This window comes from Pituophis catenifer, unplaced genomic scaffold (assembly GCF_029215685.1).
Source record: "Pituophis catenifer annectens isolate HBS135680 unplaced genomic scaffold, rPitCat1.0.hap2 SCAF_7, whole genome shotgun sequence".
Classification (NCBI taxonomy): domain Eukaryota; kingdom Metazoa; phylum Chordata; class Lepidosauria; order Squamata; family Colubridae; genus Pituophis; species Pituophis catenifer.
In genome coordinates this window covers 83,643,938-83,663,093 of record NW_027256887.1, presented here as the reverse complement: position 1 = coordinate 83,663,093, position 19,156 = coordinate 83,643,938, and positions in this window count along the sequence as shown.

Sequence of the window (19,156 nt, the reverse complement as noted above, 5' to 3'; positions counted from 1 at the left end):
AAATATTCAGGAGGAATTAATTCCAAACAAAACAGTCATCAGGAACAATAAGATCACACTCCTATATTTTTCTCCACAACATCCTTATCAGGTAGGCTGGTTTGAGAAAGAGTAACCACCTTCTCAAACCACTTCTCAAACTTCTCAAACCACGAGGTGGCTCAGTGGCTAAGATGCTGAACTTGTTGATCGAAAGGTGGGTGGGGTGAACCAGTAGCGGTGGTGACGGGAGGCTCCACCCACCCGCCCAGACGTCATCAAAAATGCTCTGCGCATGTGCAGAACCAGCACACGCTCGCAAAGCTAGCGTGCGCTCCCACGCGCTCCCAATAGCAAACCAGTAGCGCCAGAATTTGAATCCCACTACTGGTTCAAATCCTTAGTGCCGCGTAACGGGGTGAGCTCCCATTACTTGTCCCAGCTTCTGCCAACCTAGCAGTTCGAAAGCAAGGAAAAAATGCAAGTAGAAAAATAGGGACCACCTTTGGTGGGAAGGGAACAGCGTTCCGTGCGCCTTTGGTGTTGAGTCATGCCGGCCACATGACCACGGAGACGTCTTCGGACAGCGCTGGCTCTTCGGCTTTGAAACGGAGATGAGCACCGCCCCCTAGAGTCGGGAACGACTAGCACATATGTGCAAGGGGAACCTTTACCCTTTTAACCACCCCATAGTCATTCAGTGAGGTTCAATGACCAAGGCTTGCTTAGAACCTGACCTCTCTTTGCTCTAATCCAGTAGTTTAATTACAGCAGTGAAAGAGAGCCTGGTATTTCAATATAATCTAAGAACAACAAATTTTCTGGCTTATTTTGAACTTCCTAGTGCCCCGTGTATAGTGGGTAATTTCTTGTGTGTGACACTAGTCGGCAAAGGTCAACAAACAATGCAACACAGCTTCACATTTGATTTATTTGATTTATTTGATTTATTTTATTAAATTTCTATACCGCCCATTTCCCGAAGGACTCAGGGTGGTGAACAGCCACAAGATAAAACACATAAATACAAAAATTTAAAATAAATTAAAAACGAATTAAATAATTTGGCTGAATTTAAAATACCCCATAATTTAAAACAAATTAAAATTTACATTCAAAAAGGGGAGAAGATTTAGGCCAGGCCAGCTTGATGGAATAAAAAAGTCTTAAGCGCGCGACGGAAGGTGCGCAGATCCGGGATCCTCCGTATCTCCGGGGGGAGCTCGTTCCAGATCGTAGGTGCCCCCACAGAGAAGGCTCTCCCCCTAGGGGCCGCCAGTCGACATTGTTTGGCCGACGGCACCCGGAGGAGCCCCTCTCTATGAGAGCGTACTGGCCGGTGGGAGGCTATTGGTGGTAGCAGGCGGTCCCGTAGATAACCAGGTCCTAAGCCATGGAGCGCTTTAAAGGTGATAACCGGAACCTTGAAGCGCACTCGGAAGACCACCGGGAGCCAGTGCAGCTCGCGCAGGAGAGGTGTTACATGGGAACTCCACGTCGCTCCCATAATCACCCGCGCGGCCGCACTCTGTGCCAGTTGGAGCCTCTGAGTGCACCTCAAGGGGAGCATTGCAGTAGTCCAGACGAGAGGTGACGAGGGCATGATAAGCTGAAAGCTCAACAACCCAGCCATACAGCATGCAAACTCATGCAGCTGTACAGTATATATATATATCTATATAGTTGCATTTGACACAGCATACGAAAAAGTATGCCTGAAAACGATATTGTTACAAATATGAACTGGTAACTTATCCAGAGCAATTTGGGGCGGCTGTTTTGTTGAGTAATGCATTTTCCAGGACATTGTGGCTTGGAATAAATAATGTCTTTTAAAAGCAAAATGCTAAATCAGAGGAGCACTTAAAGTAATATAGTACCGTACAACATGCCTTAAGTTTGTTCCAAACCCAGGACAAAGATCAAAATCTGGAGGTTATTATATTTTCAGCCCGGAACATTAAAGTTTACTACAGTATTTCAAGCTTAAAATATTCAGAAAATGTTTCTCCCATTAGGAGAATCATATACACCACCTTAAATTCTTAGAAAGGTTTGGATATAAATGTAATTTGCAAGTAACAGAATACTTCTTGAATAATTGTCTGAGTGATTACATTAATTCTCCATAACTTGGGCGGATACCAAACACTAACCAGGTGCCAAGGAATCATTATACTTCATAAAATACCAAGCAAGTAACCTATAGCAAAACAAGAACAAAAAAGGTATTTTATGGCACACCACCCATTCAGCATAATTTATTAGATTCATACATTGCAGAAGCTTGAACTAGCATACAACAGCACTCCCTTCTCCATTTTTCCTACAATAACCCTGAAAATTAAGTTGAGCTGGGAAAGTAATACGTCATCCAGACATTTTCATGGTTGAGAACAGACTGAAAACTGAATCTCCCCAATCCTATTGCATGTTATTCACCACACCACAAATTTAAGGCAATTAATTTACATGCTTTAAAAAAAGTTTTATTTTTCACAAGAGACCCAAAGGTGCTTTTTCAAGAAGCGACTGGACCAGGGGTGAAATGTTCCCGGTTCGGACCGGATCACCCGATCCGGTAGCGATGGATGCAGGTGGTTCGGAGAACCGGTAGCAAAAATCCCTGCCCTCCCACCCCCATGCCCAGCTGAGACACACAATCATCAGAAGCTTTTTTTTTTTTACTTTTAAAAGCATTTTTTCTACAATCTCTTTGGCAGAAAAAATGCTTTTAAAAGTAAAAAAAAAAAGCCTCTGATGATCGCGCGGCTCAGCTGGGATCATCAAAGGCTTTTAAAAGAAAAAAACCCTTTTTTTCTTTTAAATGCCTCTAACGATCAGGCAACTCAGCTTGGATCATCAGAGGCATTTAAAAGAAAAAAAGTCTCTGCCGATCAGGCAACTCAGCTGGGATCGTCAGAGCCTTTTGAAAGCATTTTTTTACAACCTCTTCGCCGAAAAAATGTAGAAAAAATGGTTTTAAAAGTAAAAAAAAAAATTGGCCACGCCCACCCAGTCACATTTTTTTTTTTTTTTGCTTTAATTTATATGCCGCCCTTCTCCGGAGACTCAGGGCGGCTTACAATGCATTAAGCAATATCCTTCATACTTTTGTATATTTATACAAAATCAGCTTATTGCCCCCACAATCTGGGTCCTCATTTTATCTACCTTTGAAAGGATGGAAGGCTGAGTCAACCTTGAGCCTGGTGAGATATGAACTTGCAGTAATTGCAAGCAGCAGATGTTAATAACAGTGCATTCGTCTACTGTGCTACCAAGGCTCTTTTACCCCCACCACCCCCACCAAGCCACGCCCACAGAACTGGTAGTAACAAATTTTAGATTTCACCACTGGACGGGACTTTCTGTTTTTCCTTTGAAGACGCTTTGAAGAAGCAGAGCTGAAGAAGCTTCTTGGATGAGAAGCGAAATGTCTTCAAAGAAAAACCAGAAAGTCCAAGTTGCCTCTTGAAAAAGCACCTTTGGCACAAACATGACCTGGGTGACTGAGAATCTCCATAGACATTTGCACCAGAGAGTTAACTGAACTGAAATCTGTAATTGGAAATCTTTCCTAGCACCTATTTTCAAGGGTGTGAAAAGACACAAAATGTAATAAACACAGGGTCACCTTAAAACGTTCCCCAACCTTGGCAACTTCAAGATAATGTGGACTTCAACTCCCAAGGTTCCCCAGCCAGCCACACTGGCTGGGGAATCCTGGAAATTGATATATATTTGACTCCATATATTTCAAAGTGGCTAAGGTTGAAAAACAAGAAATATATTATGTCCCATATATTGCTATGCTTTATGTCCCATATATAAAGCAATATATGGGACATAAAGAAGATCATCTATACCAGGGTGTCAAACTCAAGGCCCGCAGGCTAGATCCGGCCCGCAAGGTGCTTAGATCTGGCCAGGGGTGGGCTTCAAAAATTTTAGCAAGGAGTTCTCTGCCCGGTTGCTGGGTGGGCGTGGCCTAGTTGGCTTCCTGCACCGTGGGGGGCGGGGCATTTTTGCCCTCCCCAGACTCCGGAGGCTTTCCTTGAGTCTCCAGGAGGGCAAAAACGGCCTCCCCAGGCTCCAGAGGCCCTCTGGAGGCTGGAAATGGGCCTGTTTTTTTTTTTTGCTTTAATTTATATGCCGCCCTTCTCTGGAGACTCAGGGCGGCTTACAGTGCGTTAAGCGATAGCCTTCATACTTTTGTATATTTATACAAAGTCATCTTATTGCCCCCACAAACTGGGTCCTCATTTCACCTACCTTTGAAAGGATGGAAGGCTGAGTCAACCTTGAGCCTTGGAGAGATTTGAACTTGCAGTAATTGCAAGCAGCAGATGTTAATCTGTTAATAACAGTGCTTTAGTCCACTGTACTACAGGCTCTTTTCACCCTCCCCAAGCCTCTGCGCGTGGCCTGCACTTACCTGCATCCAAAATGGGCTGCATGGGGACTCCTGGGAGGGGAGGGGTAGGGTGGGTGGGGCCAGCCAGGAGTGGGATTTGGGGGTTCTCCGAACTGCACAGAATCTTAGCTAGAGGTTCTCCCGAACTCCTGCGAACCCCCAGCAGCCCACCCCTGGATCTGGCCCATGGGGCCGCTCTGGAAACAGCAAATGACTGGCCCGTGGTGCCTCTGCCAGTGAATACGGAGCTCCTGAGCTCTGTTTTTGCTGGCAGAGGGTTGCAGGAGGCCGTTGCAGCTGAAAACGGGGCTCAGGAGCCCGTTTTTGCTGGCAGAGCGCTCGGGCCACCAAAGGTGCCCCCGACACAAGTTATGTTTTTTGTTTTTTTTTAATTTGATTTATATGCTGCCCTTCTCCGAAGACTCAGGGCGGCTTACAGTGCGTTAAGCAATAGCCTTCATACTTTTGTATATTTATACAAAGTCATCTTATTGCTCCCACAATCTGGGTCCTCATTTCACCTACCTTTGAAAGGATGGAAGGCTGAGTCAACCTTGAGCCTGGCAAGATTGGATCTTACTTTAATTGCAGACAGCTGATGTTAAATTACAGAGCTCTGTCTGTTGAGCTATCCAGGCTCCTACACTCACCCTGGCCACACCCCTACCCACACCCCCGAGGTCAAACACAACACTGATGTAGCCCTCAATGAAATCGAGTTTGACGCCCCTGATTTATACTAACCTCACATCCATTTCTAAGAAGCCTTGGAAAGACGTGCATAACAAATGTTTGCAAATTAGGACATAAATTCTTTAGGGTCTTAGGAGCAAATGTCTAAGTCTCATTAACTTGCTAATTCCTTGCTGGTTGGTGAGAGTTAATCTGGATGGTTGAAAATTGAAGTGAACTTTTTATTGCTGAGCTCTGATCGAAAATACACAAAGTGAGGTCCTCTACAGTAGTGGCCAAAATTGTGGAAAACTTTTGGGAAAAGTGTATTTTCAAAAACTAGCTAATAACACCACTTTTTTTTTGGAGTAGTACCATAAAATTATATATCAATGGAAAGATAATTTAATCAAGAATGTAATGCAATAACTTTCATGAAGGATTTGCTGTTAAAATAGCAGTTACAGTATAAAGAAGAAAAGTGAATCACATAGAAAAAACGAGATGTACAAAAATTATCACCATGTCAGCTAATACTTAGTTGGGTAACCTTTAGCATGAATTATGGCCTTACAATGTCTTCCCATGGAGTGAACCAAGTCTTTTAGTTCTGCAGCTGTTCTAATGTGAAACCAAAATTGAATGATTGCTTCGATTAACTGGGTTTTATTGCTGGGTCACTTCTGACTAACAAGTTTCTTTAGTCGGCTCCATAGATTTTCAATTGGGTTAAGGTCTGGGCTATTCCCAGGCCATTCCAGCAGTGGAATAGGATTATCTGGAAATTCCAAAAAAAGAAAAAAGAAGTGGTATTATTAGCCATCAAACCTCAAAAATACACTTTCCCCAAAAGGTTTCCACAATTTTGGCCACTACTGTAGAAATCTCTCACGGATAAGGAGTTCCATTGCTTTGCCTGAGGTGCTCCAGGAGTCCTAGCCAGAATTGCAATCCCAAAATCTTTTCAGGACACTAGGTAGAAAGCAGTTGCGAGAGACAAGTTGTGTGTCATTCTCTCCACCTGCTCTTTCCAGTTGCTATCAAAGATACCTCGATGTCTTGTGGGTGAGTTACTAAGAAGAAAAGTGTTATTTTTCTCCTTTTATCTCCCAATGAGTTGCAGCCAAGATCTGTAATTGCCTTGCTCCTAATGTTGCGTAACTGTTAGCAAGACTCAAGCCAAGCATTAATGAATTTTACCAGAACTTCATTTTTTAATGAGCATCATTAATCGTTAGTCAGGCACGTTCCAGCCCACATTTTGTGAAAGTGAAGGATTGCCAACTGTGTTGTGCTATAAAAACAGCATATTTTCCCCCAGATTTTCAGATAAAAATGCAATGATTTTTAAAATTATCTTAGGAGGAATGTGCAAGCGAGATGTTTGATTTTTCTAAATGGGCATAGCAAATGGTAGCCCATTTTGACATCTCTTTGCGACAGCGAGCCTTAAAATATCATCTTTGGGTTTAATCATCAGTGGTGAAATTCAATTGTTTTTACTACCGGTTCTGGCTTGGTAGGCGTGGTGTGGCTTGGTAGGCGTGGCTTGGTGGGCGTGGCAGGGGAAGGATACTGCAAAACCTCCATTCCCACCCCACTCCAGGGGAAGGATACTGCAAAATCCCCATTCCCTCCCCGCTCCTGGGGGAAGGATATTGCAAAATCTCCATTCCTACCCCACTCTGGGACCAGCCAGAGGTGGTATTTACCAGTTCTCTGAACTACTCAAAATTTCCGCTACCGGTTCTTCAGAACCTGCTGGATTTCACCCCTGCTTCTCATTCAAGAAGCTTCTTCAGCTCTGACAGGATAGTGGGGAATGGAAGGATTTTATATTCCTTGCAGACAGCTGGTCATTTGCATCCTTTTAGAGGGTCATTGAAGCACTTGGAGAAAACATCTTCAAAAGAACAAAAAACAAGAAAGTTCAGTGGTCTCCTGAAAAAGCACTTTTGGGACAACCATGACCTGGATGACTGTGAATTTCTACAGACTTTTAGCTATACAATTTGGGATGAATGGTGTGGGAGTAGGAATGGAATTCCAGAAGAAAAAATTGCAGACTATGGGAACCAGGAGCACCACTCAGGTGACCCTGAGGACAGAGATAAACCTCCAAGTGCTTCAAGGACCCTCTAATCTGACTCACGAGTCAGATTTACACATTCTGTTGGCTGGATCCGGCCCTGTTTTGGCTGGCAGGGTGCTGCAGGAGGAGTCTGTCCCATCTCCCCTGCCTCCACCCAGCCAACGGAGGAGAACTACAATACCGATCCGGCCTTCGAAGAAATCCAGTTTGACACCTCTGTTCTATATTATATGCAATTCAAAGAATTAGCAATATCAGTCACTGTTTATCTGGAACACAAAGTTGGAGAAGATGACATATGTCATAAAAAAAAAAAATCAAGAGACTTTATTATGTTATTTGTTTTCTCCATCCTGATGATGATGTCCATGTAGGACTTTTAAAAAAGGTTACAAGTCACCCGTCTTATTTTTAGGTACTCGCCGATCGATCCCAAATTAAAAAAACATGGCGTGCATGTACCCTAATGTTCAACCAAAATGTTGGAGATGTGATTGCCTAGATGCCACATATTATCATGTGTGGTGGACTTGTAAGAAAGTGAAGGCTTTTTGGATAAAAATTTGGTGGGTTATGCAGAAAGTTTTGAAGAAAAAAAGTCAGTTTTCTCCACAATTGTTTTTATTGGGTATAGTTAAGGGTTTTACATTGGGTGAAACAAAGTTGATATTATATATGATAACAGCAGCGAGATTACTGATAGGTCAATATTGGAAAAATGAAGCTATGCCTACTATTGAAGAATGGACTTTGAAGATGGCCAGTTTTGCAGAGATGGCGAAGATTTCAGCATATTTAAAAAATCGCTCACAAGAGACTTATGTATGGGAGTGGAAAAAGTGGATAGATTATGTGCAGAATAAATATCAAACTAGGAAATATCAGATAGCTTTTAACTGAAAGTATTATATAGGGATAGAATAATTGAATTTTGTGAAGATGTGAAAAATATACAGGGGGTGGAGGGGTTCAAGTTTTATAAAAAGGGGATTTTGATTTGGATTATATTTTGTGGAAGTCTGGGGGGGAGGGGAGGGTTAGGGGGGTTAGGGAGGGTTAGGGAGGTTAGGGAGGGTTGGGGGGGGGAAATTGGGGAGAAAATGTAATTGTAAAACTTTTTCAATTAAAAAAAAAACATGGCGTACTGTTCCATTTCGTCTTCTGATACGAGGTTAGATACTTAAGTGGACAGCCCCTTTCTCTGCCATTGGCAGGGGCCGTCTTCCTAATGGCATGAAATGGCCTTCTAATCACGACCATAAAGGAGAAAGAAGACCACGTGTAGGTGGATGGAGTGACTGGCCACCCGCCAGGACCAGCTGCGCGGAGATGGACTCAGAACTGCAACCTGTGCAGGATGAACAAAGGGACAATCAGCTCGCCTATTTGGATAATGAGAAAGATAATGAACAGAATGGCTTGTGCAGGAAGCACAACAGCTTAAATGAACCAGCCAAGACAGAGCTCTCACTTTTGCCCCCACTTTTGCCATCTTCAAGGTGCGGCAAACTACAGCTCCCATCATCCTTAGCCCAATTGACTGGGATGATGGGATTTGAAGCCTGACATATAGGTAGCCCTCTGGAGTGGTGCGGTGGCCTAGAGGTGGAGCTCTCGCCTCACAATCAGGAGGCGGTGAGTTCGATCCTAGGAAGAGGCAGATATTTCTCTCTCTCTGGGCACATTGAGAATATATCTGCTGAACAAAACTCCGCATTGGCGACAGGAAGGGCATCTGGCCATTAAAACACTCTGCTAGCTCCATTCAGCTGCCCGGACTCCACCCCGCAAGGGATTATGGGGTCATTAAAAGAATAATAATAATAATAATAATAATAATAATAATAATAATAATAATAATAATAATTTTATTTCTATACCGCCCTTCTCCCGAAGGACTCAGGGCGGTGTACAGCCTATTTAAAAAGAAGATGATATAGGTCCGTGATGGCGAACCTATGGCACGGGTGCCACAGGTGGCATGCGGAGCCATATTGGTGGGCACTCGAGCTCAGCTCCGGCACGCATGCATGCGCCAGCCAGCTGATTTTCAGGCCTTCTGGGGCCACCAGAAGTCAGGAAACACACTGAAGAAAGGCTCTGGAGCCTGGGGAGGGCAAAAAAACGGGCCTACCGTGCCCACCATGCCATCACGTGCCAAAAGTGGGGGGGAGCATGGGGGGGCTCATAGAATTATGGATGTGGGCACCCGTGCATGTGACCCCACCGCACTCCCCCCGCTTTTGGCATGTGATGGCAAAAAGGTTAGCCATCACTGATATAGGTAGTCCTCAACTTACAATCATTTGTTTAATGACTGTTCAACGGCACTGAAAAAAGTGACTTATGATCGTTTTTCACGCATACGACCGTTGCAGCATCCCCACGGTCACGTGATCAAAGTTCCGATGCTTGGCAACTGACAGGTACTTATGACGGTTGCAGCGTCCTGGGGTCATGTGATCGCCTTTTGCGACCTTCTGATAAGCAAAGTCAATGGAGAAGCCAGATTCACTTAACAACCGTGTTACCAATTTAACAAGTACAGTGATTCGCTTAACAACTGTGGCAAGAAAGGTCGTAAAATGGGACAAAACTCACGTAACAATTGTCTGGCTTCGTAATGGAACTGTTGGGCTCAATTGTGGTTGTAAATTGAGGACTACCTGTATTATGCTGACAGATCCAAAGTCACTCAATAATCTTTGGAAATTCGGATTATTAAATTAATATTAAATAATATAAAAATTAATTTTAAATTAAAATTGAAAAATAATTTGGAAAGCCATTCTGGGAATGAGAGGCAGATGGCAGAAACCTTCATAACAAACAGGATGTAATTAGGGTAAAGAAATGATGTCGAGTTGGCCACGCCCACCCAGTCACATGACCACCTAGCCACGCCCTCCCAGTCACATGACCACCTAGCCACGCTCACAAAACCTGTTGTTAAATTATTTGAATCCCCCCCCCCAACCGAGCTACAAATATTCTCCTGTATTGGTAACTTCTTTGATTATAGAGAAAAACCCAAAGTCTCTATATATGATTGACTGGAAAGACTTTTTACATAAAATGGAAAAATAATGCAGTTTTGATTTTGCTTTCAATGATTACGAAAAAAAACCCGGGATAATACTAAAGAGTGAGCTTTCTTTTGTAATCATAAAATAAGAAATAATTTTGTAATTGTCCTTATATTTGCTGCAAAGTAAATTGGAAACTTCCTTATTTATTTATTTATTTATTTATTTATTTATTTATTTATTTATTTATTTATTTTTAATTTGATTTATATGCCGCCCTTCTCTGAAGACTCAGGGCGGCTTACAAGGCGTTAAGCAATAGCCTTCATACTTTTGTATATTTATACAAAGTCAGCTTATTGCCCCCACAATCTGGGTCCTCATTTCACCTACCTTTGAAAGGATGGAAGGCTGAGTCAACCTTGAGATTTGAACTTGCAGTAATTGCAGGCAGCTGGTGTTACTTAACAGTGCTTTAGTCTGCTGTGCCACCAAGCCTCCTTCGCCTTCCTTCCTTCCTTCCTTCCTCCCTCCCTCCCTCCCTCCCTCCCTTTTCCTTTCTTCCTTTCCTCCTTTTTTCCTTTCTTCCTGTCTTCCTTGTACAGTACTCTTTAACAGTTTGTATCACTTTTTCTGTTCTTTTAAAACTTTCATAAAAATTTGTCAAATAAAATGTTCGAAGAAGAACATCAATATTTAAACCTGGCAGTGACTTATACAGAGGATAGAAATCCAGAGTGCTATAAGAAAATATACATACATACATACATACATACATACATACATACATACATACACAGACAGACAGACAGACAGACAGACAGACAGACACATACCTACACACACCTAAATATACATATGTAAATTTGTATAATATGTGTAAAAATATACATAAATATACATATATAGCTTCTGAATTCTCTCCCATTAATCTCCCATTAATCTTCTCATGTAAACTTCTTATGCCTATTTATGGGCATAAAGTTTAATTGTTGGGCCTGGCCTAACTTTCTCCCTCTTTTTAAACAATTTTAATATTTTAATATTTTTAATATCTTTTAATTTTCAAAGTTTAAATCTGTTTTAAAATTGATTGGGGTTTTAATCTGTCTGGGCCAAATTATTTAATTTGATTTTATTTCTGTTTTTTAAATTTTGTATGTATGTATTTTATTGTTGGCTGTTCACCGCCCTGAGTCCTTCTGGAGAAGGGCGGTATACAAATTAAATAAAAGTAAAAATAAAGTAAAGTCGTAACTGCTACAGGGCCATGGCAGTCATTCTTGCTTCTTTTGTTTTTCCTTTTCCCTCCTTGGGACCCTCTCCTCTATTGACATTTCAACTTGAATTTCCCTTGCATAAGGACCTTTACTATGTCTTAGCTTTGCCCCCAAAGAACCCAAATCACAAAGGCTCCTAGGATCAGGAAGCAAGTGTATCCTTACTGACTTACTATGAAACACAGAAAAGATTGTCGTAACCGTCTTACTGTTGTCAACCAGATCTTTTTTATTAGGGACAATTAATTCACTCCCTGAGCGAAGAGAAAACACACAGTAGTTTTAATTCTTCTCTGATTTAATTAGGTGCCCCCTGTAGCACTCTATACCACTGGAATATTTTTAATGAAAGGCTTTGCAATCCTCTGCGTATTGCGATGGCGTTTCTGCTTTTGCGGGGCGACTCAAATGCCAACCGGGATTAGATAAAATGAAGAAGGGCAGGGTGGTGACAGCAAATCTTTTATCAGAATCAATTATGAGAATCAATGGCCTTGCTATGGCCTGGAATATAAGAAATACGGGGACATCAAAAGCAATCAACTTTTCCCTGGTAAAGATTTCGTTTGACCTAAATTAGCAATACAAAACATGGATTAAGTTGCCTGGTTCAAAAAGAAAGAATTACTTCTGCCAAGCTGTTCTGCCCCAGCTCCGGATTTCCGAGGATATTGACACACACCAACGGTCCTTATCAAATTTATTAAGTAGCAAGAATAAACAAGACTGGCAAAGGTTGGCAACCAGCCCAGAAAACAAGATATGATAAACCAAAATACTCGGATCATAAATACGAGTTGTTTCCAGCAAGAAACTTACTAAAGGCATGTGACTTAAATAGGCTAAGGGAGTGGCCAATTATCCTCAAGCCCTACTCTCGAGTAGACCTCCTCCTCCAGAGTAGCCACTCCTGCCTTTTGGCAGCCCTGCGTGCTCGAACATTGAGGAGAGGCTCCTCCACTTCGCTCTCTCCACTTGAAGGAGCCTCTGGAGGTTCTGAAGGCCCAGGCTGAGTCTCTGCCTCTGGCACCACATCCTCTTCAGCCTCCTCGCTGTCCAATGCGAGCGCTGGCTGCGCAGGCTGCCGGCGCGACACCACACCAGCCTCCTCTTCGTCGGGATCAGCCACGATCCGCGCAGGCCACTGACGGGCCACAATACAATCAGAAGCAATACGCTTTTACTAAGGCTTTGTTCTGGATTTATATGCACCTTTTCCAAAACCAATACCTCTTTGGCACAACAGCAGTCATTCTTCAGTTAAGATTTCTAGGCGAGGCGAGAATTCACACAACATGAAGAATCTTATAAAATACTTCTTGAGATGAGAGCGAAACTCCTCAAATAGAGGATTGTCTGCTGGAAAGCGAAGCGTATTTGTTTCCTTGTGTTTGATTAAGGTCTAGAATTCTAAACTCTAGAATTTCCTTGTGTTTGATTAAGCTCTAGAATCTCTCATGGAGAATCTAAGAAGAATCTAAGTAGCTAAGACTTAAGCGAGAGTGGTATAACCCAGGGATGAAATGTAAAATCTGTTACTACCAGTTCTGTGGGCGTGGCTTGGTGGGGAGGATAATGTGACTGGGTGGGCGTGGCCAACTTTTTTTTTTTTAAAAAAAATTCAAAGTATTTTTTCTAATGCTTTGAAAACAGTGGTGGGTTCCTCCCGGTTCAGTCCGGTTCGGCTGAGCCGGTAGCGGGTGACGATATGACATCACCAAACCGGTTCTCCCCCCCCACCCCCCCACATTATTCTTATCTTTTATTTGGTCCCACCCCCAATCTATTGCTGCCTCCTGAGTCCCAGCTGATGACTAGGGAAAAAAAAACTCTTGCCACGGGGCTTCAAAGGGCCATCCTACAGCTGATCAGTGTTAAAAGCAAACAAATGAGTTGGGTCGTAAGTGCAAGGGCCTTCCAGAAATGACTCTGACCAGCTGGCCACGCCCACCTAGTCACATGACCTCCAAGCCACACCCACAAAATAAGCCACGTCCACAGAACCGGTAGTAAAAATATTTAGAACCCACCCCTGTTTGAAAAGCCTCTCTGATGATCAGGCAGGTCAGCTGGGATCGTCAGAGACTTTTCAAAGCATTTTTTTTACCACCTCTTCGACCAAGAGGTTGCAGAAAAAAATGCTTTGATCATCAGAGGCTTTTTTTTTTTTTTTTTACTTGTAAAAGCATTTTTTCATCGGAAGAGGTTGTAGAAAAAATGCTTTTAAAAGTAAAAAAAAAAAGTCTCTGATGATCGTGCGGCTCAGCTGGGCATGCGGGGGAAGGGGGCAGGGATTTTTGCTACCGGTTCTCCGAACCACCCTCCGCCATCACTACCGGATCAGGCAATCCGGTCCGAATCAGGAGCATTTCACCCCTGTGCAATGCCCATCTGTGACTGTCTCGGACAATTGCCTGCAGAGACCTGGCCCTACCCGCTTCACCCCGGCCCTGCCACCCCAGGGGCTGGGAGAAGCAGCTGGGACGGGGGGGGCATGGAGGGCTGGCTGCAGTGGGGCAGCTGGGGTGAAGCAGGCAGGGCCAGGCCACTGCAGCCAATTGTCCCATTCCGATCCGTGAGGTTTAGCATTCCCGACCCCCTTAAAGCTGTGCAAAAATATGGGTTTAAATGGTAATAACATGTGATTCACAGTGTGATGGCGGTACGCGCGTTGCACCTGTAAAGAATACCTTTAAACGAAACTCCTCCTTTTTCTGGCATCCCATCTCAGCTGTTACAAATAGTTGAAAGTGCTTTAATGAGTTCCTAACAGCTGCTACACACCCACCCACAACCGTTCGGCATTGCATTTACCCTTTGAATCTGGATTTCTGCCCATTCGTTCTCTAGTCTTTTCCCCCAATTGTGCTGTGCCTGGATTGTAAAGGTTGCACGCTCACTGCTGCGTGTTCGGAAGAGCTGTGGCTAAGTAAAGACCGAAGGGCCCCGTTCAATGAATAAAAGACCCTTTATGAGCAGAATATTGCAACACGGTTGAAAGACGGAATTTCTTACCCTTGTCGTTTAATACCTCCCCATTCAAAATCATTTAAATTCAGAGCTAGCCCACCTCTTGCAGAGGTTCCTTGACTTATGAACCACAATTGATGCCCGAGTTTCCTTTGCTAAGCAAGACAGTTGTTAAGGGAGCTTTAGCCCATTTTACGACTTTTCTTGAGACAGTTGTTAAGCGAATCGTTGCAATTGTTCAACGAATCGTGCGGCCATTAAGTGAATCTGGCTTCCCCCATTTGACTTTACTTGTTGGAAGCTGGCTGGCTGGCTGATGATGTTTATTTATTTATTTATTTATTTATTTATTTATTTATTTATCGTATTTCTATGCTGCCCACTCTCCGAGGACTCTGGGTGGCTTACAACAAAGACAGTATACTAAATAGCATATTGCCCCCAACAATCTGGGTCCTCATTGTACCCACCTCGGAAGGATAGAAGGCTGAGTCAACCTTGAGCCGGTGAGATTTGATCCGCTGATCTGCTGAACTAGCAGTCAGCTGAAGTAGCTGCAGTACTGCACTCTAACCACTGCGCCACCTCAGTTATGTTTCATTACATAAACATAGGTGCCTGCAGAACAGACGAAGCAGGTTAGCTGATGGGCTTGTCATGGATCCTTTAAAATGTGCACTTTGTAAGGGAAGCTTCTGCCAACCTAGCAGTTCGAAAGCACGTAAGAAATGCAAGTAGAAAAATAGTGACCACGTTTGGTGGGAAGGGAAACAGAACAACCAAAGGGAGGAGCAAGTAAGCAGTGGGAACGGGAACAATTTCTGACTTCCTGCTGGCTTCCCAATTGAGTTGCTTTGTTAGAATCTAGGAGGGAGTATTGGCAATATCTCCTTCTCTTCTCTTCTCTTCTCTTCTCTTCTCTTCTCTTCTCTTCTCTTCTCTTCTCTTCTCTTCTCTTCTCTTCTCTTCTCTTCTCTCCTCTCCTCTCCTCTCCTCTCCTCTCCTCTCCTCTCCTCTCCTCTCCTCTCTTCTCTTCTCTTCTCTTCTCTTCTCTTCTCTTCTCTTCTCTTCTCTTCTCTTCTCTTCTCCTCTCCTCTCCTCTAGTATATTCTCTTCTCTTCTCTTCTCTTCTCTTCTCTTCTCTTCTCTTCTCTTCTCTTCTCTTCTCTTCTCTCCTCCCCCTCCCTTCCCTTCCCCTCCCCTCCCCTCTCTTCTCCTCCTCTCTTCTCCTCTCCTCTCTTCTCTTCTCTTCCCCTCCCCTTCCTTTTCCCATTTCCTTTTTCCTCTTCCCTTCCCCCTTCCCCCTTCCCCCTTCCCCTTCCCCCTTCCCCCTTCCCCCTCCCCTTTCCTTTTTCCTTTTTCCTCTTTCCTCTTTCTATTTTCTTTCTTCCTTTTTCCTTTTTCCTTTCCTTCACTTTTCCTTTTCCCTTCCCTTCCTTTTTCTGTAGATGACTGATGCTGGGTGGGGGAGGGAATAAGGGATTGCAAGACTGGCTGGGAAACTGTCATAGAATATGGAAACTGAAGATCCCTTGACCATAGCAGCACCCACAACTTCACTAGCAGCTGAGCTCACAAATATTCTTGGTGATAATTCTGATATCTTTCTGACCATGGAAATGGATAGGTCCTAAATAGGCGCTTCCATATTTCATGAGGGCACCAACATATTTAAACTAGGTCCAAATAGGGTACATGTTTGCATCTGGATTATTCCTAAGAGAAATAAATACATTTGAGTTCTCCACAACTGACATTCCTGAGCTGAAAAGTATTGCACTGAGTGGTTGTTATGATTTTTTTTTTAAAAAAAATCCTGCATGTTTGAGAGAGTTCACACTTGTCTGCAAAATATGCGTTAACAGGTTTAGAGCAGTGCTAATAGCAGTTATTTTCCTTTTCCACCAACATGTCACACTGACAGATGTGGGAAATAGCGTTAGGGAGGAATTACACCATAATGTACAGTGGTGGGAAATGCAGTGGTGTGTATGTATGTACAGAATGTGTGTGTTAAAACAGCTGCGGCCATGCTGCAGTGGGGTCACCCATGATGTTGGATAATACAGATAGTCCTTGATTTACGACCACCATTGAGCCCAAAGTTAATGTTGCTAAGTGTTGTGGCCCGTCAGTGGCCTGTGCAGCTGATTCAGACAGCGAGGAGGCTGGTGTGGTGCTGCGCCAGCAGCCCGTGCAGCTGGCACCCGAGTCAAACAATGAGGAGGCTGGAGAAGATGTGGTGCCAGAGGCGGGGATTCAACCAGAGCCTTCAGAACCTCCAGAAGCTCCCTTAAGTGAAGAGGAAGAAGAGGAGGAGCCTCTTCTCGATGCACGGGTGCGCAGAGTTGCCAAAAGGCAGGAGTGGCTCCTCAGGAGGAGGTCTCCTCGAGAGTAAGGCTTGGGGCTAATTGGCCACTCCCTTAGCCTATTTAAGGAAGGATGACGATTGAGGCACTTTGCAGGGAACAACTTTGTTCACTCACCTTCGCGTCTTGATCTTAGTTCTCTGCAAATTGCTTCTGGGCTTTCTGCCAATCCTAGTAAGATTACGATTATTTATTCTTTGGATTCTTGTAGGCTGTTAAGAAAGTTAATTAACAACCTTTATTTGAAAAAGATTTAATTGATTTAATTTAGTAAACTAAGGTTTGTACAGACTTTGTGTGTGCTGCTTTCTTTGGGGTCCGTAGCTGGGGCAGAACACTAAGTGAGAAATTCGTTAAGTGAATTTTGCTCCATTTTACAACTTTTCTTGCCACATTTGTTAAGTGAATCACTGCAGTGGTTAAACTAGCCACACGGTTGTTAAATGAATCTGGCTTGCCCATTGACTTTACTTGTGAGAAGGTCGCAAAAGGGGATCACATGACCCCAGGACACTGCGACAGTCATAAATAAGAGTCAGTTGCCAAGCCTCTGAATATAAATCACATGACCATGGAGATTCTGCAACGGTCATAAGTGTGAAAAATGATCATGTCACTTTTTTCAGTGCATTATAACTTGGAGCGCTCAACAAATGAACTGTTGTAAGTTGAGGACTACCTGTAATAACGTGACTGTTGGTTTTGGCTTCCTCCAGTATACATAGCCATTCACTGAAAATCATAAATCATGGTTTGTGATAGTGGAGTGAATTAACCCAGCTTTGTTGGCTTAGTCAACAAGTCATAGTTGATCGGTCATGGTGAACAAAGCAGAGAAATATGGCACTAGGAGTCACATCCTGATACAGAAGATTCTCAACATCAATGTAAAGATAAAACCAGAAACTTTTCTTTTGGGATTAATAGGAAAAGATTTGGGGGAAAAAAATTGGGAACTTTGATGTCATATATGTTGGTGGCAGCAAGATTACTTTATGCACAAAAATGGAAGGACTGTTGTGGTCCGCCAGCAGCCTGTGAAACTGGCAGCAGAGTCGGACAGTGAGGAGGCTGGGGAGGAACATGGGCCAGTCCTGGAGTCTGGGGAAGGCTCGGACGAGGGCTCTGCGTCGGAGGCAGAGAAAGGGCCATCTGGGAGGTACGTGCTGCCTCTGGAGCCTCCAGAGTCGGACCTCAGCGAGGCAGAGGAACAGGGGGAGCCTATTCCCAGTGCGCACATGCGCAGAGCTGCCAGAAGGCAAGAACAGTTAAAACAAAAGGGACGACTCAGGAGTAAGGCCTGGAGATGATTGGCCCCTCCCATAAGACTTAAAAGAGGAGCAAAGGCCCGTGGGCCTTTGCAGGAAGCAACGTTGTTAATTCTGTGCAGTTTAAAGTCTGAAGCTTTGTTTGATTCTGGACTCCGTGTGGCTTTGCCAATTAGGTCTTTGGCAGCGTGTCAAGGGAGATAATAAAGGTGGGTGAATCAGCCTTATCCCGAAGGACTCTTTACAACTATTTGGGACTCATCTGTGAATGAACAGAATTCACAGCTGTTAAAATAAAACAGGTTTTTGGGACTACTCGTGTGTTTTACTGACTCAGGAGGCCGAGGTCAGAACAAGGATGCTTTGATTCCCACAATGGATGAATGGCTGCAGAAGCTGATGGAATTAGCAACGATGGCTAAACTGCTTTGATTAAAGACAAAAACACAACTACTTTTGTTTCTACTTGGAAACCACTTCTGGGCTTTGTGCTCGAGGTAAAAAAAATATATGAAAGTTTGATTTTGGATTTTATCGATCAGATAGCTTTGTTGTTATAGAAATGGCTAGTTTATACTATTATGGAAAAGTAAAAAGTCGAGGTCTGATGTTATTATCTTATTCTATGCAAAGGGAGTTGGAAGACAATGACTTTCTTTTTTTCCTCTTTTTTCCAACATTTTCCCCTTCCCTTTTCCCTCCCCTATCTTTCCCACTATTTTCTTTTGTATTCTTGTATCTTATAGTATCAATACCTAAATAAGCTATAATAAAAACAACTCACGGTTTTGTAAACCAGTGGTGGGATTCAAATTTTTTTACTACTGGTTCTGTGGGCGTGGCTTGGTGGGCGTGGAAGGGGAAGGATACGGTAAAATCTCCATTCCCTCCCCAATCCAGGGGAAGGTTACTGCAAAATCCCTATTTCCTCCCGATCAGCTGGGACTCGGGAGGCAGAGAATAGATAGGGGCGGGACCAGTCAGAGGTGGTATTTACCGGTTCTCCGAACTACTCCAAATTTCCGCTACTGGTTCTCCAGAACTGGTCAGAACCTGCTGAATACCACCTTTGCTCGGCACGGT